The sequence below is a fragment of the Emydura macquarii genome, unplaced genomic scaffold, assembly GCF_026122565.2.
Source record: "Emydura macquarii macquarii isolate MOO-44397 ecotype Brisbane River unplaced genomic scaffold, CSIRO-AGI_Emac_v2 contig_1551, whole genome shotgun sequence".
Classification (NCBI taxonomy): Eukaryota; Metazoa; Chordata; order Testudines; family Chelidae; genus Emydura; species Emydura macquarii.
The window spans coordinates 2,010,101-2,036,726 of record NW_027131688.1 but is presented as its reverse complement, the minus strand read 5'-3'; positions in this window follow the sequence as shown (position 1 = coordinate 2,036,726).

Genomic DNA, 26,626 nt, shown 5'->3' with positions numbered 1-26,626 from the left:
TCCAAGGAAAAAAATCCACTTCAAAGTGATCTTTGGGTTTAAGTGCACTCCTGCCCCACTTTCTCGGTTTGCCGTTCTCTGATACTCAAGGAAAACAAGGCACAAAGATCTAATGATCTTTTGGACTCCATTGAACTCTGCTCTTTGGAATCATTCTGAATCCAAATTTCAGCTCATCTACACAGGGACTAGGACAAAAACCCGTGAGATCCAGAATGAGATTAGGGCACTCTGCTCTCACCCTGAGCTTTGCCTCTCGGCCAGCAGTTTAGATGCATCCCACAAATTAAGTGGTTGGATATCAATGGCAGCTCAGCAGCATGGCATGTTGGCTCCCTCTTCACCCGCAGCTAATTCTCAGTGGGCAACAGCATCTATGCCTTACCGTGGTGGTCCGGTGACTGCAAGCAAAACATTTCGAAAACTGAACCACCTTGGGCTCTCATTGCCCCAGCTATATGTCAAATAGCCCCCTTTTACATCACAGAGTGGCGCAGCTGTGCCGCTTGGCAGATCTAGAATCTTTAGGGGAGATCCTCAGCTGATGTCAATTGCGGTGGCTCTATTGAAATCAAGGCTGATCTACACTAGATCTTGGCCTGTTGTCTGAACAATGAGGAGACGTCTGGGGTTCCACTAAAACAGGAACCAGCCAACGCTGTCTAGCATTAAGGAATTGTATCTCTTATGCTAAATAGCCTGAGTTGTGTAAAACACCGCTCAGCAGCATCTATTATTAGAGAAGGAGCCAGCAGTTGGTTACTGCTGTAGCAGCAGCATACGCTGCAGTGGGAATCCTGAGAGCAGAAGAGCAGCCCAGCCTGTGTGGATGTACTAGGATGTCTTTAATTACATGAGCACACACTATTTTCTCCGCAGGACTCCGGTTTCATTCAGTGCAAAGGTTGGATGCAGCTCAGTGCATGAAGCAGAGTGGTATAGTGAGTCAGGCTGTCGTCTGTAGGTTTCATTGCCAACTCTTGTGATGTTCTCATGAGCCGCGTGTTATTTGCTACAGTTGTGTGAGGAATGGAAATTCTGTTTTGTGGAGGATTTTGAGATTTGAAAATTTGCTTTTGTTTTGATTAGGCAGGGAACCTAAGCCAATTTTGAGCCAATTGAAATGTTTTGTTTTGTTTTTGACTTCCCATGATAATATGTAATGTCAGACCAAATAAAAACAAATCATAATGAAAAGTCATTTTGACAGGAAAAGTCAGTGTTTTATTCTGAAAAGGTTGAAATGGGATGTTCTGATATTGTTGGAACTTCTTTTTTCCTCCAAAGCAAAAATTCACCAAAATCAACATAATTTTGCCAAGTGTTTGGCGTTTAACAGAGCTGCATTGTCCAACATTAAGTTGTTCCATGCAAGTTTTCCCTGGCAACTCCACTGTCTGCTATTTTTCTTAAAGCCTCAGCTTCTGGAGTCATGTGAGCATGAGACCCTCAGTTTCCATTTAAAAAACACCAAGAAAATAAGTTTTTAACCTTCATGGCTGTAAAGAGAAGCTGAAACTTGTGACTGGAGTCTGTTACAGGAGTCGGTGGGTGATATTCTGGGGCCTGTGATGTGTAGGAGATCAGACTAGATGATCACAATGGTCCCTTCTGGTCTTAAAGTCTGTGAGAGTGTATACAAATGCACTGGAGTTGTGAATATAAATTCACTAATATTCGTGGGTCATTTGGATACTACAGTGACGAGCACCATATTAAAACTGATGAGGAAATTAATAATTCCATATTCAGTGCAGACTACCGAGTTGGACTGCACAGATTACAGAAGAATTTGGGGATCTTGGAAGAAAACTGAAGAGGAATGTCCAAGTGATTTTCTCTGAGATCTTTTCCAGGCACAAGTGAGGGAAGGCAGAAAATACTGTTGGCCGTTTGATACGAAGCTGAAGGTTTTGGTTTTGTGGAATATTCCAACAGGAGGGAGGGTTGTATGAATGGGACGGCCTGCATCTCACTAGCATCTTTTAGGTTGGAGTAGCCAGGAGGGCATTAAACTAACAATGCAAGGGAAGGGTGCTCTGAAGACAGATGAAGAACAAACTTAGAGAAATTGAACTAATATGACAAAGAATGTGAAGAGAAGAATCCATTCAGTTGTATATGCACCAATGCTAGGAAACTGGGTAACAAGCATGAGGCACTGAACATTCTGATTGTTGAGAAAAAAATGGATATAATTGCATTACTGAAACCTGGTGGGAAGATTCACACGACTGGAATGTTAAAATCACTGGTTACAACCGCTTTACTATGGATTGAAGACACCATTACCTGTTTTAGAGTTATTGATAACTGAGAACCACATGATCTTGAATGCATATGTATCAATGTGCTAACTAGCAAAGCCCATTAGTGGGAACGGGTGGCGATCTCATACCGATCATCAAATGAAACCAAAAAACAGGATGAATTACTCCTTAAGCTCCTCTCTGTAATGTGTGGAAAGAAAAAATATGTTCTGAGGGACTTTGCTTTAGGAGAAGTATTATTGTGGTCTCAAGCAACCAGTAGTAAATCATCATTAGAGTTTCTAAATATCATGGATGATAATTTTCTAACACAATGATATTGCACCTCCAGATGAGGTAAATATTTTGGACCTCATTATGATGGATAAAGATGAATCAGTCACTGGACTGGAATGATGTGCTTGTGTCAATGTGCTTCCCAACCCCCAGGAAGCAAAGAGGATGTCAAACAACATCTACTAGAGATAAACATTTTTACAACAGCAGGCTCAGATAACTTGCACTCAAGAGACCTAGAAGATCTGGCTGAGGAAACCTCTGACACGCTGAAATTATTTTTCAATAAATTTTGGAATACCAGGGAAATTCCAAAATCTACCAGAAGAGTTCTAATGTTGCACCAATATTCAAAATAGGCAACCGGCACAGTTGGGGTAATGAAAGGCCTATTAATGTGACATCAAACTTAGTCAAAATAATGGAAAAGCTGATTTAGGATTCAATGAATAAAGAACTAAAGGCTAGAAATATTAATGCCAGTGAAATGGTCCTTTAATCTAGTCAAGACTGAATGCCTTTCTAGATGATTTTGTCAAACACAAGGTATTGGGCTCAATACAGGGGTAACAGGGTGAGATTTAATGGCTGTGGTATGCACTAGATGATCTTAAACTCTAGTCATCTATACATGCACTAAATGAGGCTCACGGCCAAACACTGAATGATGAGGATAAAAAGAATCACTGAACAGCTGTCTTTATTTTCTGCACTGTCTACCCTGTTCACTGCGTGAGGCGTGTAGAAGAAAAAGAGTCAGTGTGTGATCATGTAAGTAAAGACTATACAATAATGCATGAACACAAGGAGGCAATATTAGGTTCTACAGGCAACCTTAACTTTTCCATTTTATAACTTTTGAGTATTTGACTTTCTTTAAATGCACTTTTTTTGGTATGTAATTTTTCCTAAAGTGTCTTGAAGCACAGAGTGTGCCATTGTTCTGGGGCTCTCCACAAAATAAGGTCTTATGGGGTTCCCCAGAGAGCAGGAGCTGTAAAAGCGTTGACACAGAAATAAGTAGCGGTCTTTATCATCATATCTGACATGCAGATGCTGCTTTCCATCCAGAAGGATTCCAAAGTGTTCCTCAGACTATGCACAACAGAACTGTGGAGGCACAATCCCAGGAGGGCAGTAACCAAATGCGGAATAATAAAGCAGAAAAATGGCCCTGAACCTGGGAACACCAGCCATTCCTCTCCTGTTGCAAAGGAACCTTTGATACCCTCATGGAGCAAGAAGAACCACCAGTCTCAAAAGAAAATAGTTAAGTTTTTACTTTTCTGGACTTGTCAGATATTCAAATAAAAGCATATTAGAAATTAGAGAGGAAATTGTGAGAGAAAACTGTTAATTTTTGTACTGATTCGTTCATCAAAATTTTGAAAAGTATTGACCAGTTATAATAAACACAACCAGAACAGATAGCAGAAGTTAGCTGCAGTGTATTCCTTGCAGAGAAATGCATTTATAAAACAAAGATTACTGAGGGAAACAAAATGGCAAACGTACTGCATGAGGGCTATGAAATTCTCAGTGGCCTTGCCTGGAATTCAGTGGTCTTAAGCAAGCCTTAAAGTAATCACATTGACAGCCATTGCAAAGCCTGGTTGGCATCTTGATAGCAGTCTCTTAAATCTTACTGTGAAATATTCTATCCATTATGCAGTTGCTTTTTGCTGCAACTTCAGCAACATAGGAAGGAAATGCTTCATTCATGAATACCCTGCTTCCCGTTCTATAGGCAGGGCTGGTGAGGCAGGCAGAACTGCAGGTCTCAATGTGTGGATGAGAGGATGGTGCAGGGGGTTAGATTTATTAGGACCTGGGGAACCTTTTGAGAAAGGAGGAGCCTGTACTGTTACCCGAGGTTTCTCAGAAACCAAAGCAGTGGTCATTTCACGACTTCTCTGCAGATGGTGTTAGGAATAAATCAGTGGGAGCACAGCTCATCTTTCTGATAAGTGACTGATACAAGCAAGCGTGCTCTGACCTAAAACTACTATTTATTAGATTTTAAGCATGCGCGCGCACACACACACACATACACAATAGGTTTAGGACATCCTAGATATTGTCACCAGAGTCTGAGATGAGTAGCATTTAACTTCAGAAAGAAGAACTACACAAAAATGAGGTAGCTAGTTCAATGGAAATTAAAAGGTACAGGCCCAAAAGTGCAATGCTTGTAAACTGCATGAAAACTTAAAAAACAAACAAACCAGTAATAGAGGCTAGAATTAACCAGCTGGACTTTCAGGGGCCCTCTTTCCATCCAATTGAGGGGAGTTTAGATGTAAGCTCCTTGCCCAAAGGAAATTTCCCTCAGACTGCTCCAAAGCAAATCCTTTTGCCTAATCTTTTATAGCTAACTTCAAACAAATCACATAAACTATAGTGACTCCTAGTGAGTCACCAATTCTCCTAATTTCAGCAGAACTACTCATTATCTCTTGACATCAAAAACATTACTAGTCACAACAACAATGTATCGGGGCACTTAAAACCAAAGTCGCTATTCACTCACTCTCTTCCACACCTATAATCTCTCCCATTCTCCCATTCTGATTAGCAACGTGCAAGTATGCAGCTGTCTGACCTTGCCTCACAAAAGCCTAAGATTATTCCTTGCTTTATGATATTTGGTTTTCAGCTGGCAGTGATTGAACTTACAAAATGGCTGACTGCAGTACTGTCAAATTCTGGTATTCAAGTAGGGATACAGGAAGGGCTCTGCCTAAACCAAAACAGAACCAGATTGTTGGCATGTCAAATTAAAAAGCTCATAAAGGAGTTTTTAAACTAAGGGCTCAGGAAAAGCTGACAGATATGGAGAAGCACATGGTTCAGACAGAGACTTTCCTTAAGGGAGGATCTATTAATGGGGATTCACTACATCCCATAAGGAGGAGAAGATGGAAGATGATAAAGTAAAGGTAGAATTTGACAAGAAAGAGTCAAATGAAAAAGAGTCCCATTCAATTACGTCACATAATGACAGATAGTTAAAAAGTGACACATTTTATAAATGCTAGAAATCTAAATGTTAAAACGGGTGAACTTGAGTGCCTGGTACTAGAGGAGGATATCGATGGAATCGGCATCACAGAAACTTGGTGGAATGATGACAATCTATGGGACACGGTAATACCAGGGTACACAATATATAGGAATGACAGAGTGGCCCATGCTGGTAGGGGAGTGGACTATATGTGAATGAAAACAGAGAGTTAAAATATGGTACAAACTTTAAATGAACCAAACTGTACCACAGAATTTCTATGGATAGGAATTCCAAGCTTGAATAATAAGAATATAGCAGTAGGGATATGCTACCAACCACCTGACCAGCATGGTGACAGAGACTCTGAAATGCTCAGGGAGATTAGTGAGGCTATAAAAATAGAAAATTCAATAATAACGGGGTATTTCAGCTCTCCCCATATTGACTGAGTATGTCACCTCAGAATGGGATTCAGAGATAAAGTTTCTTGACAACATTAATGGCTGCTTCTTGGAGCAGCTAGTGCTGGAACCCACAAGAGGAGAAGCAATACTTGATTCAGTCCTATGTGGAGCACAGGATCTGGTCCAAGGGGTGAATATAGCTGAACCGCTTGGTAATAGCAACCATGATATAATTACATTTAACATCCCTGTGGGAGGGGGACACCAAAGAAACCCACCACAATAACATTTAACTTCAGAAAGAAGAACTACACAAAAATGAGGTAGCTAGTTCAATGGAAATTAAAAGGTACAGTCCCAAAAGTGCAATGCTTGTAAACTGCATGAAAACTTAAAAAACAAACAAACCAGTAATAGAGGCTAGAATTAAAAAAACATAGTAAGAGGACTACAAAAGTGCTACCATGACTAAACAACAAAGTAAAAGAAGCGGTCAGAGGCAAAATGTTAAAGTCTACTGAGGAAAATAGAAAGGAGCATAAATTCTGGCAAGGCAAGTGCAAAAGCATAAGTAGGCATACCAAAAAAGAATCTCAAGAGCAATTAGCCAAAGACTCAAAAACTAACAGGAAAAAAAATTAAGTTCATCAGAAGCAGGAAGCTGCCAAACAATCAGTGGGGCCACTGGACAAGTGAGATGTTAAAGGAGCACTCAAGGAAGATAAGACCATTGTAGAGAAACTAAATGAATTCTTTGCATCAGTCTTCATTGCAGAGGATGCGATTCCCGAACCTGAGCCATTCTTTCTGGTGACAAATCTGAGAAACTGTCCCAGATTGAGGTATTGTTAGAGTTGGCTCCGGAACAAATTGATAAAATAAACAGTAATAAGTCACCAGGACCAGATGGTATCCACCCAAGAGTTCTGAAGGAACTCAAATACAAAATTGCAGAACTACTAACTGTTGTATGTAACCTATCATTTAAATCAGCTTCTATACCAGAAGACTGGAGGATAGCTAATGTGAAGACAATTTTTAAAAAAGGCTCCAGAGGCAATCCTGACAATTACAGGCCAGTAAGCCTAAATTCAGTACCAGGCAAATTGGTTGAAACTACAGTAAAGAACAGAATTATCTGACACACAGACGAACACAGTTTGTTGGGGAAGAGTCAACGCAGTTTTTGTAAAGTGAAATCATGCCTCACCAATCTACTAGAATTGTTTGAGGAGGTCAACAAGCATGTGGACCTAGAATCATAGAATAGAATCATCGGGTTAGAAAGGACCACAAGAGTCAGCTCGTCTAACTCCCTGCCAAGATGCAGTATTTGTTGTGTCTAAAGCCACTGTCAGAAGTCAGGATACTGGGCTAGATGGATCATTGATCTTGCCGGGTAGGTCTGTTTTTATGTTCTTATGTACTCTTACGCCACAAACTGCATGGTACTGTAGGCATACTGCCTCGCTTCCCATGTTTCACACTAGATGGTGATGCATTTTGAAACTAAGAAACAAATGGGAAAATAAAAAACCATGTATCACTGAACAAGTAGTTTTTAACTTCAGAAATCCTCAAGAGTGGACAGTACGCTGCTAACATATAGTTTTAATATTTCTTTATAGAAATAACCCCGCAAACACATTTCCAACACATTATCAGAGGGTTGCTACAAATTTTCATAGACACAATTAAAATTTAATAGAAAACCACACAGTTACATCACACTGCAAGTGACAAGAAAGTATAATATATTTCTATTTTTATAAATATATAAAGAGCCATTATTTATTCCCAGGAAAGGGAAACCCATTGTGGGTTTTTTTGCAGCAGAAACAACAAAAGATTTAGGAGATACATTTTCATAATTAGACATAATTTTCAGAAAAGAGAATGATCTATTAAACCTATCATGGAGAGAACACAAACAGGACTCGATAAAACATTCAGGGTGCTGAAATAACCATTACAATTGCAAATGCTATTTCCTCCCGTCTGTGATAAAGAAATCCCATTCATAGGGCATAACATGTCACAGTGATGGGTCCCAAAGCTGCAACTGAACACGCACTCTAGCAATTCTGTTATACAACACATCCACTTCACTAGGAAGTGACAAGCTGGAACACCTATGAATTGTGTTGCCATAATCCAATATTGGCCTGCTAGGCTGGGGGTTATATCTGAAAACTATCCCACTTATTTTCCCTTATAAAAGGAGCAAGTTCCAATGAAACAGACACTATTTTTTATGTAAAAATCTTTGAAATGTTGAAAAGAAAGATAAAAACCAGACATTTAAATCCTCTTACAATATGGCCCTTTTGCACCAGGGAGCGCTCTCTTTATGTGTGTACAGTGCCTCGCTCATTGAGGGCTCCACCCTGATCCAAATAAATGATCATGTTCATTCCATTTTGCTGTTCATACGTTGTATTAAAACATCATTTTAACCCAAATCATTCTTAGGAAGACTTATTAGTTAATCACTGGGCCAGATCCTCTGCTTCTGTTATTTATTATTTGTATTCCCATCGCAACTAGCCATCCCAGTCATGGACCACTGTGCTAGGTGAGGTGCAAAAAGAGAACAAAGAGATGGCCCTTTCCCCAAAGCGTTTACCATGTAAGTATCAGACCAGAGACAACAGATGGGTTCAGACGGACGGGAGAGTACAAGGAAACATTGAGACAACACTGGTCAGCATGTCAGGCTGCGGGCCCAGCACACCAGTAGCTTACCAGAAAACAAACAGTAAACCCATGTGAACCTCATGGCAAAGAAAAGTTTTGAGGCGGGTGTTGAAGGAGGATAATGAGGTAGTTCTGCTGATGTTTATGGGGAGCTTCTCCCAACCGTGAGAGGAGAAAACATGAAGTGCTAGCTAGGCACCAAGACACAGGAAAGCGAATGAGCAATGGTAGGTAACTTCCGGGTCATGCCCATGAGTATGTGCATAGCAATGGGCTCCGCAACTAAATTTCTTTAAAGACCCATTTTAAAATTAATTGTAAATACAAACCATGGAGCCAGAGCAGTAGTTGTCCACATGGAACCATTGATCACTACTCGTTGATCCCTATGCTCTAGCCAGCTTCTCTATCCATTTTATAGTCCATTCATCCAACCCATACTCTTTAACTTCTTGAATCTGAGGATATGTTGTATTCTTCATCCAGAAGTTGGATGCCTGCTTTAAGTGCAAACTCCTGCTCCGCCTTAACTATGGAGCTGTGGACAGCATCATCACAATGCTTCCTCTCCGCTGCAACCACCTCCTGTCCATGTGGCCTGTAGAAGACCATAGATGTGGAGGGGAAAGGAAGCTACTCCACATGTAATGCCTTGCATAGCTGCTTCCACTCCTTTGTCATCCCTAATGTCATTCTCAGCTGAGCACATTGTTTAGAGAGAAAACATGCAAAATCCCCTGCACGTGCAGAGCAGGAGATGGCAGAAATTCAGTCAATCAGTCAGTCAAATCAAACTGGTTCTCACCAGAACATTCCATGGAGCTAGTCCTCAGCAAGTCTATTTCCAGCACAAGGCTCAACTTGCACCTCCCAACCATTTTGTTTCAAGGGAACTTTTCAAAAGCAATTAAGTTAATTAGCAAGCAAGTCTCATATTCAGAAATGACTTAAGCACTTAGAAGCTTCACTGTGAGTGACAGTCATGGAGATTTAGGCTTACAAATCATTTGGGAGCTGTTGAAAATGTTATCTTTAATCTGTGAATCTGTTCTTTGAAAAAAGTCATAAGAATCATATATATAGGGAGAGTGTGTGCATTTTTTTCAATCCTAGTCTCCTCATACTCAGAAAGAGCTTAACTGTTTTTGCTCAAACTTTCCACAAAAAATTAGTTTATCTTTGTGCAGAACCCAAGCCTGGAAACTTCTGAGAGGTAATTTCAGAAAATTACAATTGACTGAAAATGGGGTCTAACGGAATCTAGTTTGCAACTTTGAGCATGGCAGACCGTGATCAGCACCCGAGTTCAGTGTACTGAGTCGGAAGCTGTAAGAATGCACCGTGGATGATTTTGTTTTAAATGATTGCTGCTGTGACATCAGTACAGTACATGTTTCCAGATGCCCTGCAGGTCTAGAAGCACATAGTCAATATGTTTATTGATTCTGCAGTGGGTAGGTGGTTCCTTTCTTTTTTATCCTAACTTGACAGGATTGACCCAATTCTTTCTGCAGTTTTCAAATGTCTGATTTTTTTCCACTGAGCTCTCCACACATGAAAGAAAACCTTAGCGGCTCAGTGCTTACCTGCAGGATTGGTTTACAATACTGCCACTGCTTGCTTTGTGGAAGCATAACCTAATAGCTATAAGTTATTAAGCAAAAAACAATGTCACCATTCTGAACTCAGAGTGAAAATAATAACCACAGCATTTCTTTATAGGAGCCCTTTCTCTTTCTTTTCACACAAGACACCCGTAAAAATCTATAGTCATATTTTTCTTCCTCTCACATTCACAAGGCATTTCATTTAAAAAAAAAACCCAATGATTTTAAAAGCTGAAAAGCAAGTGGTTTTAATAGGCTGGGATAAGAGTAACAGGACTGAGAACTATACTGGCTCCATCCCCAAAGGAAGAGAAGGATCTGATGCTAGAATGGAAAGTTGTGGACCTGTCCAAACTCTGAAGAAGAGCTCTGTTTAAGCTTGAAATCTTCTCAACAACAGAAATTAGTTCAATAGAAGATATTACCTCACCCACCTTGTCGCTCTCTGTCCAAAATCTGTCTAATGCCTGTTAGTGTGTGACAGAACGGGGACTGCGTTACTGCCTTGCACCATGGAAACTTCTGCATTGTCTTGGGTCATACTCTAGTTTTATTCTTTGGAGGGCAGGTGTGAGGGCTTATGCCAAATGGGGAAAGCTTTCCAGTGTGTATGCATAGTGATGGCTTTTAATAACTGTGATGCCCTGCACCCCTCTGTTTACCATTACAGTGTAATTGTGTATTGTTTCATGCAAAGTATGTCATATAAGATGTCTCTGGTATGCTCATGAGGTACTGATCATTATTGTTGTAGTTGTATGTTTGTTGCAGTGTTATGTGTCTGGTTATGAGACTTCACTATGTAATATTCCCAAAGATGTGTCCTCATGGCTTGAAACATGTTCAGGCAAAACTCTCCAGGAGCAGAGGGGCAGTTTGTTCCTGGAAAGCTGAGCTGGGTTTATCCTATATACACCTTGATGAGGTAAAAGGATGGGCATGGGCATCAAGGGGGGATCAACTGGAATTTTGAGAGAGTCACCTCCCTTCCCTTGGCCAGCTTGGAGCCGTGAGAAGGTAATGCTCACTGACTCAGGACATGAATGAGTCCATATAAGGACATTGTTTGTCACCTGACCCTGGGGGAGGGGGACGAGCAAAGCCCCAGAAGGGAGAAGGAACTTTCTGAAAAGGGAAGACATTTGTCATGCTCTGACTCTCTCTTCCACCTCCGTTTACAAACACCACCAAGCAGCTGAAGTGCTGACCAAAGGGGAGAGCCTGGCTGAAGGGAAACCAGCCAGACTGTGGTGAGAGTCACCTAAGTTTGTGCGGTTGCTGGAAGTGTTAAGCTTAGTTTAGAATGTGCTTTGCTTTTGTTGCTCTTGACCAAATCTGACTTGCTATGCTTTGATTTACAATCACTTAAACAAGCAAACAATTGATTAATTAGGGAAGGGTTTTGTTTTTCCTAAAGCAGCACCTTTGGTTTAAAGTGTGTTGCTGATTCTACTGGGAGTGAGGAGGCTGGTACATATCAATTTCTCAGTTTAATTGATGAATTTATATTTTTCAGTGGGCATAACTGAACATTGTAAGATGGCGGTTTCTAGGGTCGAATCTGTGACTGGAGGTAGTGGCTGGGGTCAGTCTGTTGCATAATCCAAAGAAGGGCTGGCTATAAGCACTCAGTCACTTAGTTGGGAGTGGCTTACATGATGGAGGTTGTGTATGAACAGCACAGGGGTGGGGATTCTCACAGCAAAGCAGAGTAAGACGGGCTCCAGGAGTGGGGGATTGGGGTGACACAGCAATACACCAGTCCGGATTGCATCAGGGGAATGTCACAACAATACAATCACATACTATTTTTCCGCAGGACCCCCACGTCATTAGGTGCACAGGATGGATGCAAAAATGGGAAGTATTAAGGTTGCATGGGCAACCACAAACCTGGCATTTCCCTACTTTCAAGTGCTTGAGCTTCCAATCCACAAACAGTTTTTAAATAATTGTGATTATTTGTGTGTGATGAATATTAGACCAAAATGTAATACTGCAAGAACAGAGAACAGAAGGGTCTCATGAAGAAGCAGATTTTACCAATTCGGGGTGCACTCTTGAGCAGATATTTCAGAGTATTTCAGCTAATACAGAGCTGGAGCAGCATGACTCATGGAAGAAATAATTAACTGATGGGTTCTGTCGATCCAGATTGAGGGAGTGGGACCTCCAGTTACCGCCAGAAACAAATCTCGTTATGTATGGGGAATGGGCCTGCTTAGCCATCTCCAGAAGAAGACAACAGGAAGGACAGGGTCTGCTGGGAAAGGAATGTCGGGCAGTTGATAAGATGATGGCTTATGCCAGGAAGTATGGATAAGGATGCATCCTGGTACGAGAGCATCATCTTCTCACTTCTATCTATTTCAGCCAGCCAGAGACTATTATTCTTTTCACTTATCTTCTACCTTTCTGCAGCAGCACAGAGTGGTGGAAAATAGAGCAAGAAACTTTCTCCAAGGTCCTGATAACCCTCGACAAGGTTTACACTTTCTGGCACATCTCTTAAGTGGCAGGTGGAATCTGTCAGCAGCTCATTCCAGGACCCTAAACACCTGCTGCCTCAGCATCAGCTGACAGTGGCTGATGGAGCCTGCTCCGGAAGTTCTCACATATTGTCTGTTCAGCTCCCTTACCTTGTGCTAAGAACGTGGGACACCCTGAGAGAGAGCAGCAAAGGGTGCCCTCACTTTGTTAAGAAAAAAAGAGTTTTTGGATAAAAAGGAAGTTTCAAAGTGCAGGGAATTTTCTTTTTAATAAAAAAGGAGCAGGTCTGCGGAAAGCAGAAAGCACCTGAATTCCTTAGGGAAGTGCCTGGACTAACCTTCACTTTTATGAAGGGGAACAACGCACTGAAGTGCTGCAGCTCTGCTCGATGGGGAGAAATGCACTACAACAGAGAGAGCCTGTGCACCACTTAAACCCTACTTAAGCCCTTATTATGAGGCTTAAGTGATGTACTGGGGCCAGCATGAGTGTTCTGCACAGGGGGAGATTTCACTGTGGAAGTGCTGAGGATACAGCTTTACTCCTTTTATTTGGCTGAACAGCCCTTCATTTTCAGGAGCCCTTGCAGAGCGTACAATGCTCTGACATGTTCCTGGGTGGTTTTTTTCTGAACTCTTTGGAGTACTGCTTTGAAAGGTAATTCCACCTTCACTTGCGGGGCTCTTGGAACCACTTGTGAGCTTCAGCTGGGAATCCCCTATGAGCAGCTTTCTTCTAGGCAGCTAGCGTGTCTGCGCACGGTGAGTGTTTGCCTCCTTCCATCCTGCCACCCCAAGAAAAGAGCCACCGGTCCATGAACGTCACAGGTGAGGAATGCTGGGAAACCACCAGCTGCTAGAACCTGCAGGTGGTTGCATCTGTAGCACCTACGACACGCGCCTCAGCCAGCTACCCAGGGGTTCAACGCCCTCCTCTTCCATTCAGCAGCTTGCTCTAAGGCAATAGCTTGCTGCCTTCTCTCTGCCTTCCCTCCCCCACTGCCAGCTCAGTTTTTTAAGAAAAAAATTACAAAACTTCCTTTAGTTCCATTAGTTCTTTCCTCCCCCGTCAGTCATGGACTCAGCAGGATGGATCCGGGATTAGCATTTTTAAATCCACAGATCAGGTGTACATGGGGAATATCAGAGCCTGCTAACCCAGACTACACTGCCAGGGCTCCTGTCAGACACAACCTGCAGCGTGTTCAGGCTTTTCAGTCCCTGTCTGCTGAAAATGCCATCAAGGGTTTGGTTCCCATGAGTGCCGAAGGTGAGCAGGTTTTACGGGACACAGATATGTGTCCACTAGGATCTGAGCCACACAGACCATCAGGCCTGCTTCACATGGGCCACGGCAAAACTTCCAGAGACCAGAACTGAGCTCAGCTGTGGACGGCTGACCCAGGAGGGGAGCTGCCCACTGCTGCATTGCTGCAGAAAGTTGGGAACTGTATAGGTGTAAGGGGACAGTTCGCCCCTTACTGAAAGGTCGTGGGTCTTTTGGTTAGCATCTCTTGAGGGAGCAGGACCCGGAGACGGACAGCCCCAGGGCCAGTGGGGAGAGCCCAACGCACCAGGTCAGCCTGATTGACAGGGCACACAGGCCAATGAGGGAACCAGGAGGGCCGGGGGGTCCCATCTTCCATGTGAGCTGAGCTGCCTGGGCAGAGAGTGGGGCTGAGCTAAGGGCAGAGGAGCCGGGGGCTGGGAGGGGAGAGGAGAAGCCAGGCCAGGGAGCCGAGCTGAGCTGAATGGAGCTGGGGCTGGGGCTGGACCCATCTGGAGTTCAATGCAGGAGGCCAGAGAAGAAGCCCAGAGAGCGGAGCAAGCTGAGCAGAGCTGAGCTGCTCTGAAGCAGAGTGGAATGGGGCAGGGGCCGGGACCGGGGCTGAGGCTGGGTTCATCTGGAGCCAGGTGCGGAGAGCCAGTGGCTGGGCAGAGCGAGGGGGACCGTGGGCAGGGCCTGGCGCAGGGAGACGCCACCAGCCCGGAGGCTGCGCAGGTTGGACCGGGAGGGGAACTGTGACCCCAATGGGGGTGAGCTGGGAGAAGGGCCCTGCCCTCTAGCGCCTGGTCCGACCTGTGTCTGACCCACGGTGCCCCTGTGGCATAGCCAGAACCTGGGCAGGAGCCTGGGGCATGTGAGACGCAGACTGTGAACGTCCCTCACACCCCAGAGACGCTGGGTGTGGGGTCCCCGGGCCAGGGGCGGCGTTGGGTGTTTTCCTTTCACTTTTCTCCTCTTTTCTTTATTTTTAAATTTGTGATTGTGATTTGATTTCTGATTGCTGTTTGTGATTGTGATTTGATTTCTGATTGTGATTGTGATTTGATTTCTGATTGCTGTTTGTGTAATACATTGTATCGACTTTGCACTGTATGCAACGATCAGTGGGTCTGGGAAGTGCCCAGTTCAGAGAGCACCCAGGGAGGGGACACCCTCGCGCCTGCACTAAGTGACCACAACAAGATTGGGGATCGAGCCCCCAGGAATCCTGGGCCCAGCCTTGTCGAGGTTACAGGGACCCCACCACACAGGAGAGCGGGAGGGGAGCCCTCGAGGCAGGCAGGCCTCTGGGTAAAGGGAGCGGGGGCAAGAACTCAGATTCTGTCACTAGCCAACTGCACCAGGGTACTGTGTGAGTCAGGAAAGTTCCCCACAACAGCAGGCCCATTTCCCTGCTTGCCTATGCAAAATACTGCACCCGCATCCTTTCACGCCCAAGTATTTCCGGCATCAGAGGCATGATGTCAGGGCACACAGCCCCCAAGCCACATGAGCAAGGTTCTCTGGGGACAGAAGAGAGTCTGTGCTGACATACTGATAGTCCCTAGGGGCCAGATTCCTAGCTGGTGCAACACGCCAATTCACTCCCCAGCACCCAGCCTGAGTAGCTAGGCCTGGCACTGGGAGACTTGTAAGAGGAACAGCGGGAGGCTGCAAAGTGCCATTTGATTCACCCCAGTGCCTAGAGTCGTCTCTCTGGCCCTCGTACTACCTCTCCCTGGAATCTGGGGAGCAGAACCCACAAATCAGCGGATCCTCTGGCCTTGTGCCTTTCCTCTCCTGTGCAGCCAGGTCCATCTGAGCTGGGGTCCTTTCCGCAGAGGGTGCCCACCCCGTGGGCTTCCCTACCATCATGCAGTAAATTCGCCCGGGTTCTCAGTGGAGAAAGGGCAGGTATTGCCCCCTTGTCACTACAGGAAGCCTCTGCATCAGAGGAAACATTACGGACTGCATTCTTGTTTCTTCTCCCACCCACAGCAGAGCAGCTCTTCTCAACCTGGCCATGCCCCCGTTGTCCCAGGTAAGTCATTACAGGTGGCATCACATCAATGCCCCCATTATGCTCCCAGGAGCCTCAGGATACTGACAGGATACTGGGCTAGATGGACCATTGGTCTGACCCAGGATGGACATCCTTATGTTCTTGTGTCCCGGGGGCCTCCCAGAGGTACAGAGAGTGCTGGCCCTAGCCAGGTTACCTTTTCCATGGGACTTCACTCTGTTCAGCAGAGTGAACTGCCTCTGGTGGCAGTAAAAGACAACCTCTTCGTGGCCATAGACACAGCTGAGCTCTCCGTGCTCCTCTGCTCGACTTCTCTGCAGCCTTTGACACCAGTGGCCCCGAGGGTCTGCTCCCCTGCCCACCTGCAATGGGCCCAGCACTGCCGTGGCGCTGATCGTTATTACGCAGCAGAACCCAAAGTGGTGTGGGTAACGGCTTCTCCTCTGCAAAGGCCCTCACCTGCAGGGAGCCAGACTATCTCTGCTTCTCTTCTACACCTACACCAGAGCCCAGCGAGAGACAGCAGACACCATGGGCTCAGCTGTCCACAGCGCGCCAGTGACACTACGGCATTGCAGACGAAGCAGAGGCAGATGGGGGAATCTGAGAGACTCAGAGACACATGGGGCTGGAAGGGACCTTGAGCAGACAGCTAGTCCACCTCCCCCCGTGCGGAGGCAGGATGAAGTATATCTAGACCACCCCTGACAGGAGTTTGCCTAACTTCTTCTGAGAAACCTCCAGTGACGGGGATTCCAGTGTTGAACTCCCCTGCCAGTGGGAAAGCTGACGCCCTAACGTCTAACCCAGAATCTCGCTTGCTGCACACGGAGCCCGTTCACACTTGGTACTTGGCTGGCGAAATGGAAGTCTGGAACTCACAGCCAGTTTGGGGCTTGTGCCCCGCTTCTCAGCAGGTCTGCCCTGGGGCCGGCACGCTCGCTCCTGAGACACTCCCTCCCCTAGCTCTCCTCCTGGGAGCTGAATCATGAGCCCCCCCGTCTCTCCTTAAGGTCACAGCCCCCAGCCGTCTTCCTGCAGCTGGGGTATAATTTAGCCAGCTCGAAGTCCTTAACCGGCTTCTCCCTCAGCCGACCATTTTCCCTCAGTTAATGCTCAGACTAGGGGGATCCAGCAAGCAGCAATCTGCCCCATGACAGGGAGGAGGCAGCATCTCCATCCCTTTCTCCCACTCATCCCCAGATGGCTGGGGGAGCGGGGACCCTCACCCTGCCCTCCCTGCCAGGCTCCTGTCCCAGGCCCTTAAAGTTACAGTGCCAGGATTTTCTCCTGAGCACTATTTACCTCTTCCTTTCAGTCAATAACCCCTGGATCCAGAGAGAAGGGAGCAAAAGAGAGAGAGGGGACACCTCTCAACCCTCAAAAGCAAGCCACATGATATGGTGGACTAACCATTAGGCCTCTCTATCATTACACGATTCTTTCCCTATTAGGGTCTGTCTTCCGTGTTGTTAGTATTCAGTGTGTTTAAACAGCTGCTCACAGTTCACTTTTTTGGTAAAGACTGAAGCAAAAAAGGCATTAAACACTTCAGCCTTCTCTGTGTCATCTATTTGCTCTCCTTCCCTGTTAAGTAATGGACCTATCCTTTCCTTCATCTTTCTCTTACTTCTAATGAATGATAAGACTAACAAACCACCTCAAGAGACTAGGGGAAATATGAAAAAATAATGATTTATATTTTCATATTTGATATATTAAAGTACCAGGAAAAAAGTTTGCTGCCTTTTGTTCCTACTCCTTCCAGTATGATCTGTTATCCATGGTGGAGGAAATAAACCCTGAGACTATTAAAGCCGCATTGCTTTACATAGAACACACATGGTTATTCCAATTTCCTAAAAGCAGAATCCTGGTCATGGAAGAGTAGTTAAAATATAATCCAGAAGAAACTGTCAATACTATGGCGTTGCAAGGCATGGTATGTGTCAGGTAATCCCTATTTACTATGAAACCAATTCTGCTGGCCTTACTCAAACAAAAATCTCACTGACTGAGTCAAGATGGCGGAATTTGGCCCATTTCCAAGAGATGGAAGTGAGAATCTTTGCCAAAAAAAACCCAACAACCTACAACAGACAAAACCAAAAAACCCATAGATACATACACATTTTCTGCACCTGCACCCTCTGGAAAATGTGGCCAATGGAGTTCTTACATGGTATTAATGTTTTAGAATGTATAAAGCATAACCAAATAAACCTGTACAAACAGTCATCATTCACATTTACTAGCAGTGTAATATAGCCATTAACCTGAACTCCATTTTACATTACTATTGCAGAATTAGCTATATTTCTGTCTAATTTTCATTGCATTACATTCACACTCTGCTCTGGAGGGGAGCAAGATATTAGTTTCTTTCCTGTGATGAACTTCATCATAATTTAACAGGCAAAATTTCAGGAATAATGGAGGAAAACATGTGGTGAAACCACCAGCAAAAGAAATGTCTTTTTTCTAATGAGTTTGTCATAAGATGCTATTTGACATAGAACTGCTTCATTCATGGACTGTCAGATTAAAAAGCAACATTTTCCTTTAGCAGAGTAGTAGCAGATGGGCTGGAATGATGGACTGTATACAACTCACACAGCTGAGGCTTTGCAGGAGTTGGAAACGAATACCTAGGCTACAGAAATACTGTCATTTCAGAAAAGGTGAGAGGCAAGACTTCTGGAACATAGCTATGGATAAGAATGAGATTGGTTAAGTGTTGTCACAGCCTGGCGAGGCTGTTTATCAGGCATGTGCCAGTGTCGAACTCTGGTTTTCACAATGCACAATGTAATACAAATTTCCACACTCATGCCGTTAATCTGTTTTTGTAGTGAGTACAGAAAAGTGAATCGAGTGCCGTTCTTTCCATACTGGATCCAAACTGAATGTGTGTTACTAGATAACTCAGAAAGTTGATCTCAAAGATATGGACATTTCAGCTCTGGTTGGGGGGAATTCACCCCTGGGCAGAAGGCCAGTTCTCAGCCTGCGCTCAAGTTTAGCCAATCACCTCAGTAAGATCAGGGTGTCTGAAGTTGTAATTTCAGTAGCTGGTAGCAGGGCTGGTTGAAAAATGTCTATCAAAACAGCTTTTCAATGAAAAAGTGCCTTCTTTCTACAGAAACTGATACTGCATCAAACAATGGAAAAGGAAAAAAAATGTGTCCAAAACCTGAAATATTTCTGTTAAAAGTGCAGCTGTCCTGCCTCCTGAGAGTTGTCATGCCTGACGCACTCACTCTACCCTATTGGCCAGGCTGTCTGGCCAGACTATATCTCCCATGATACACCATGGCTAAGGACTCACCAAGAGCGAATAAAATGGTGCATCTTAGGAGACGCAGTCCAGCCAGAGAGCTGAGCCTTGGACTACAGCTCCCAGGAAGCACTGGAGTGCCATTTTTAATCAAAATATTTCAGTTTTCAGACAAAATATTTCAGACAAAATATTTCACTGAAAAGTTGACATTTTTTTGTAGGAAATTTAAACAAATTTTTTTAAAAAGCTTGTGTCAATTTTTTTCCATTACATTTTCTGAACCCGGCTAAGTCTCCCCACTAGACCTAGCTGGGAATTTTTTGAAACACTTTTTGATTAGAAAATGTTGATTTGTCAAAACTAAAATGGTGAGACTTGTTGATTTTGACCAAAAAAAAATGGAAAACAATGTTTAAATGGCTGTTCCAACATATTCTAAATGAAAAGTAGCATTTTTCAATTTGAAACACTTTTCTTTTTCAAAATTTATACTAAAAAAGTGTTAAAAATTAAAAAGGTTGAAATCAAAATGAAACATGTTGATTGACCCTGTCAGAAATAGAGACTTGCCTATTTCCATTCAGCTTCACTGTGTGTTATTCGAGATTAGCATATATGAATACTTTGAGATATTGTGTAGCGCCACAAAAATAATGATAGTGTAATGCACATTAACACAAAGAACTGTTTGAAATTAGACCATTACCATGGAATAATCCTGCTTTGAGCAGGGGGCTGGACTAGATGACCTCCTGAGGTCCCTTCCAACACTCATCTTCTATAATTCTATGAACTACCTTATAGCTGCACAATTACACTGTATTTTTTAAAGATGATGGAATGGTTTCAGCACTCTAGTACAGCAGGCTGTGCATTGTTAAAGAGGAAAATGTGAAGCACCACACGTTAAAGATGGGATCTTCGAAAGCACTGTGTGTTGATACAGTTGACTTTCAGGAGCAGAGTTAGGCTAATACTGAGCATTTGGAAATTCCCATCCTAAACGTGCACGCGCCCCAGCTTTATACTCCAACCTATTTTATAGACAAAAGCCCATCCCCCTTTTCTGGAACCTGCAAAGTTCTCATGTGCTCAGTCGAGAGTTTGGACACACAAGAAATCTGTGATCAGCCCCAAACATTGCTACATGACATTACAAGCAGACCTGGTGGCCCCCACCAAAATCAGGGCCCCTTTGTGCCGGCCAAAGAGCACACATGGACACAGAGAAAGCGGCAGACCCAGCCCTGAACAGCTCACCGTCTAAGCAGACAAGACAGAGGAGGAGCAGGCAGGTATTCTTATTTCTATCCCCGTGTTCTAGCGGGGGACGGAGGCACAGAGGAGGCCCAGATTTTAAAGATATTCAGGTATTGCTCTGCTCGGCGTTGCAAGGCCAATGTGACTTCGGAGCCTGAGTCTTCCCAAAAGTCAATGGGATCTGAGCTCCGAGGAGACTGAGGCCCTTCCCAGGCTAAGTTAGTCAGGCCTTGCAGCGCTGAGCAGAGCAGCCCCTAAATACATTTAAAAAACGACCTTGGTGAACCTGGGCCTCAGCGACGTGTCCCGAGTGACACAGGCAGTCTGTAGCCTGGCTTGGACAGAACCGAGCCCTCCTGGCTCATGGGCAGCTTTTCCTCTCCACGAATACACACCCATTCTGAAGGACGGCCCTGGCTTTTGTTCTCTTTCGAACACAAGTGGCGTGGCTGGGCCTGGTTCCGGGACCCCTGAGAGTCGTCCCAGCAGTTCCATTCATTCAGCTGCCGACCTCACGCAGGTGAGGATCGCCCACATGAGCAAGCGGTGCTGGACCCACCACTGTGGTGACTGTTCGTAGAGAGAGGTTCCCGGGGTTGCATTACAACCCTCCTCTCGATCATTTCTCGGCCAGGCGCCCAACTCTCACCCAGCCCCATTGTTCAGAAGCCCTTTTCCACTGCTCAGCGCTCCACCAACAAAACCTGTCAGTGAGACCTCTCAAGCAGCTCGGTGCCTGGGCCCACAAGGTATCCGAGATAGCGCCCGGAGGTTGTCCTAGAAACAGGGCGCCCCATATGGTAACATGGACCCAGGCACATGGTTTGGATATCAGTTTTTCCCCCAGTCATTTGCATCAGATAAACGAAATCATTTACTGAGCTGTGTCGTTAAAGGACACTAACCCTCAGATACCTGGCAGAGTCGTAGGCTTTAGGAGGAGAAACAAATCTGTCCTTTCCTCACCTCTGCCTTCATGTCGTGCAGTCTAACACTTGCATTAAACTCAGCTGGGCAGCTGGGGCACAGACCTGCCACCATTCAAATGCTGACCAGTCTAGGTCACTTTTACTAGCGCTCTCAAATGTCATTTGTTGGCACATCACAAGCTGCACAAAGTGTAGATGGGGGCTGCCCATTTTGCTTTCTCTGGGCATGCCGTTTGCCTGTCATTAACTGAAGTGACTTCAGATTATTTCTTTTATATCCAAGTGAAAGAAAGAAAATTGCTCATTTCACACCAAAAAAAAAAAAAAAAAGATTTTTCCTTCCAAGAAAAAACCATCAACAAACCTCCCTCACTAAGCCACATAAAAACAGTGTGTGGTGGGGGGAAGGGGACAGGACGTCGAGGAGGATGCGGGAAGGTTCATTTTGTCAAAGTATTGAAAATGAAAATCAACTGTTGTGGACGGAATACAGTTGGTAGAAGAGAAACTTGATTGTTCCCACATTTTAAAGATATGCCCTAATGACTGATTTCCAGTGTGTGCAGCTATTGCAAAATGCATCTAGATCTTGTTTTTAAAACCACACATTTCTTTAATACAGATATTTACCATGCTGTTTAGATAATAAACCCCAACCAGTAGTAACAGTTGGGTGTTTATTAATGTGTCCTATTCTTAGAAGTATTGACTAGAAGGAAAGAGATCTAGTATTTTGTGCATTTGAGTACAAAAAAACTTTTGCTAGTAAAGTTTAAAATGCCCCAGACTCCATCCACAGGTTCTACATTTTTTTTTTTAAGAAACATCGAGGATATTTGCATTTAACCTAGTTCATTTAAATTTAATTTATTAGGGCTAAAAAGTCACTCGGGTGTCTATGAATAGCTTTAAGCAGAATCAAAGGATTTTCTTGCAAATATAAGCCTCTGCTTTCACCCAGGTCCCATGCCAAAGAAGCCAAGTGACATTCTGTTGTCTGAAAATTGGAAAATATCTGTTTGTATCTAATAGGGCCTTTTTTATGATTCGTTCATATTTTGAACAGAATTGAAAGCTAGTGGGAGGTACAAATATACACCATTCCAATATGTTTATTGCTCCCTCTCTCTCTCTCCCTAAGAGCAAATGTATAGTAAAGGCATAGGGAGTTGCTCTTCTCAAGATTTATATCATGTATTGTCCTTTATTTGTAATAGAATTGGACGCCTGGTTTTAGTAGGTTTAAATAACTAATGCAGCAGAGGTTTGGGAGCCTTTATGAAAGGGAGAGGCAGAAGTAGTGTTTGTCAAAAAAGGGGGTGATGGGAGTTTTCCCTTCTCCATCACAATCAGCAGAGCAATAACTGGGATATTTCCAACAGTGGCAGCTGAGTGAGATGAGGAGAGCTCCTGCAGTAAGCAGAAGACTGAGACAGAGATTGGTTTGCAAGTCTTGATTCAGTGCCGTCCGGCAGATGAGCTTCACTCTGTTGAACAACCACCAACTGTTTGTGCTTCCATCTGAAAAATGTAAATGATCCTTCATTTGTCACACACAAAAGAAAACAAATGTCAATCCAAATGCAATTCTCTTAAAAACGGAGCTTTTTATCTTGGTTTTTCTTCCTTAAAACAGTTGGCACTACGCCCAGGTATCCAGTGAGAGAGTCCAAAAAACTAAGAGGCCAGGAGGGAGGAGAGATGAAGAGAAAAAGTAAGAAAAATTACTTTCAATGAAAGGGGCTAAATATACTTAGTGAATGCATGAGCTGCTTGGAGCTGGGAAGTAGGAGGCTTGCATACCCTGGTAACTGTGCACAGCCGTCAGACCCACTGCGGCTATTGGCTATGTTGTTTTCAGTACGAGCAGGTAAAAGCCTGCAAGGATTTACGACAAAGGTCTTCACTAAAGACTTCCTCTTGCCTTCGAAGCCCGTCTTCTCAGTTGAGTGCTTTCTGAAATCCCACGACTGCAGGCTATAATTTAAGTCTGTATCTCACCCAACTGGGAAATGCCTGAGCTGTTGAGTTGAAAAACATCATTTGAAATGATTCAAACTTTGTGAAACTGTAAAATAAGCTGCCTACTCCACATTTCTCTGTACACAACACAGAGGGCTTTGTGTACGTGGTGGGGGATGGCTAAGCATGTGCTGGACGCAAAAAGCAGTTTTGATTGTTAGAAAATAATCCCCCCCGAAAGAGAATATTTTTATTAAATGTGTAAATAAATTGAAAATGTCTAGGTTTGATGGAAAGCAGGAATCAAGAAGATTCTCCCGTACTTGGCTATGACTTGTTTAATGCATCAGTGAGTTCCACCTCAAAGCAAAAACACTTTAAACTGCCTACATTCTCTAACTCTAGCGCATCTGATATGCAATCTCTATGCAAAATTCTTAACAGCATTGGAGGTTACTGGTGCAAGTCATAAGCCAATGTGGGGAAAGGAGACGCTATTTGTATTCACAATGCGAGTATAGAAACTGATTATATTGGAATTTTACAAACATTTCTTCAGTGATAGTAAAATGCCCTTTCCGGTTAGAAATGATGTTTCCAATAATAGGAGGTGCGTTTGCCTGCTGACCTCTTTTCCCCTAAAGTTAGTACATGATCCACTGGGGAGGACAAGTCTCTCTCAGAGGAAAGGAAATTCATTTTTCCTCCCAGTCTCAACTAGGGGGATGCTGGTTGGATCAATAGAGGGTGGCCTAACTCCTGGGACGTGTTTGAGCCGATTCCCTCCTTGTGCCTCAAGGTATGCATAGGCGGGATTTCTCTGCCACCCATTGGCCAGCTGTAGGACTGAGGTAGGAGGGGAGCTGATTTGCTCTCATGCACCACCCCCTCAATGTATAGCCTCCCCAGGTGTCTGAGGGCCACCGTGCCTTGTTGCTGCCCCACTCCCTCCCCATGGCTGGGGGATACCAGTAACTGTGTTTGCAAGATTCAGGGTGTCTAACCCATCACCTGTTTGGGGATCAGGAAGGGGCCAAACTGGCAGGGACTGGGGGTTTTTGCCATCCTGGCAGCATGGTGGAGGCCCAGCTTCGGTTCGTGGGGGTAAGGACTGGAACACGAACGTTAGGAGCAACACGGGAATGTTTAGTTCATCACCACTTGTGGCCAGTTCCCTGGCCATCTTCCAGAGGGAGTGGGCTCTGTATATGGCTGGTAGCCCTTTACCATAAAGGGAAAGGGAGACCATCTTGGCAGACTGAGATCCCTCCGGGTGCCCTTTACCCCTCTGGCAGGGACAGGACGAGAGGAGCGAGAAGTGAGCTGAGTCCTGGGGTCAGGCTGAGGCGGGTCTACCCCGAGGTGTGGGTTATATGGTGGGAGCCCTGTAACCCCACACCAGGCCCAATTAAGCAGCTGATAAGGCAGAGGAAGGGTAGGTGTGGATAGCATCCCTCCCCCGTGTAACGTTAATAAAGTTGCAACTTGCCACTTAATTTCATCCGTGTCTGTCGTTCACTTGCATATCCTGATCAATAATTATAAGAACATAATCTGATTACAGTTATCATTATAACATGCCTATTCATTGGAAGTACTGAGGGTATGTCTATACTGACGACAGCAAAGTCGCCGCCGTCAGATCGATCTTTCTGGATCGATTGAGTAGTCAGTGTAGACCCGCTCAATCGATCAGAAAGTCGACGCTGGTAATCCACCTCTTCAAGTGGCATAGCGCTGTATTGATGGGAACACAGTTCCCGTCGGCGCAGTGCAGTGAAGACAGTGCGCAAAAGGGAAACAGCAGTCAACATAGTATGACTGCTTGCATAACTCCCGTCGACTGCCGCCGAATTTCCAGGTAAATGTAGACCAGGGCTGAATCTCCTAACTTTCCAAGAAACAAACCATTGTATTTTATGCTGATATACTGAGGCATGATATACTCAGTATCACGTATTATGATATACTGAGGTTCGATTGAGCAGCAGTGAAGACACGCTCAATCAATCTGGAAGTTGATCTTATAAAACCACCTCCCCAAAAAGCGTAGCGCTGCATTGACAGGAACGCATTTCCCATTGGCGCAGTGCAGTGGAGATGGCACGCTAAAGGGAAGTTATGAAGTCGACGGGAGTTATGCAACCTACACAGAGTAGTTTGCGTAACTCCCATTGACTGCTGCCGAATTTTGCCAGCAGTGTAGACCTGCCCTGACTCATTCAGACTTAATCCACCACTTCTTCTAGTCAACGCAGAGACACAGTGACTATTCAATATAGTCTATATTTTACATAGATTGTATCTAGTTAAATCAGGGCTTACCTCCTGACTACCACAAAGAGCCGTCAAGGATCCAGAGAGAATGAAGATAGGTACTAAAACAACTAGCTGCCAAAACCCAACTTACCCAAGGGCTGAACTCGTCAGAAAATTGAAACATGTACAGAAGTTGTCAGCTGAAAAGAGTGAATTTGCAGAGCGGTTTCACAAAAAAATTTCCCACTAGCTTTGTCTAAGGGCCGGATATCAAGTTCACTGACCTCAAAACACTCCTTGGTGGGACAATACTTGAGAAAGAACTATGATTATAAAATCCCTCTTCCCAAAAAAGAAAAAATAGCAAATTCAGATTTAATCAGGTGCTCGCCATACTCTCTACCACTAAGCACATATTATAAAGCCTATGGTTGCATGGAGCCAAAACCAGGCAGGGAGAATTTTCTAGCCTTATATGAGATGGCAATAGAACGGTCTGACAGGGAACCCCACCACCCCATACTTGTTTTGCCACATGCTAAGGATATTCCACCACCTGCTCCCCTCAGTGCTCATGCCCCAGGTTTGACAGCAGTCCTTCTATAGCCTTGGATACAAATTGGCCTGTTTGGCCACACAGTCGTGCGGGAAAAGTGTGACTCTCTGTACAGAGATGTGCCAGAAGCTATGGGATACAGCTCTGGCTTCTCACTGCTTTCTCCTCAAAGTTGGCAGAAAAGAACATGGAGGAGTTATCAGCATGGCTGGGGCTGGACTTTCACCAGTTCACAGGACTGGGATTCAACCACGTGTTTGTTTTTTTACCTCCTATGAAACCAGACAAAGCCAAGCACTAATGACATGTTGTGTACAGGCACATTTTAGCAATCAGCCAG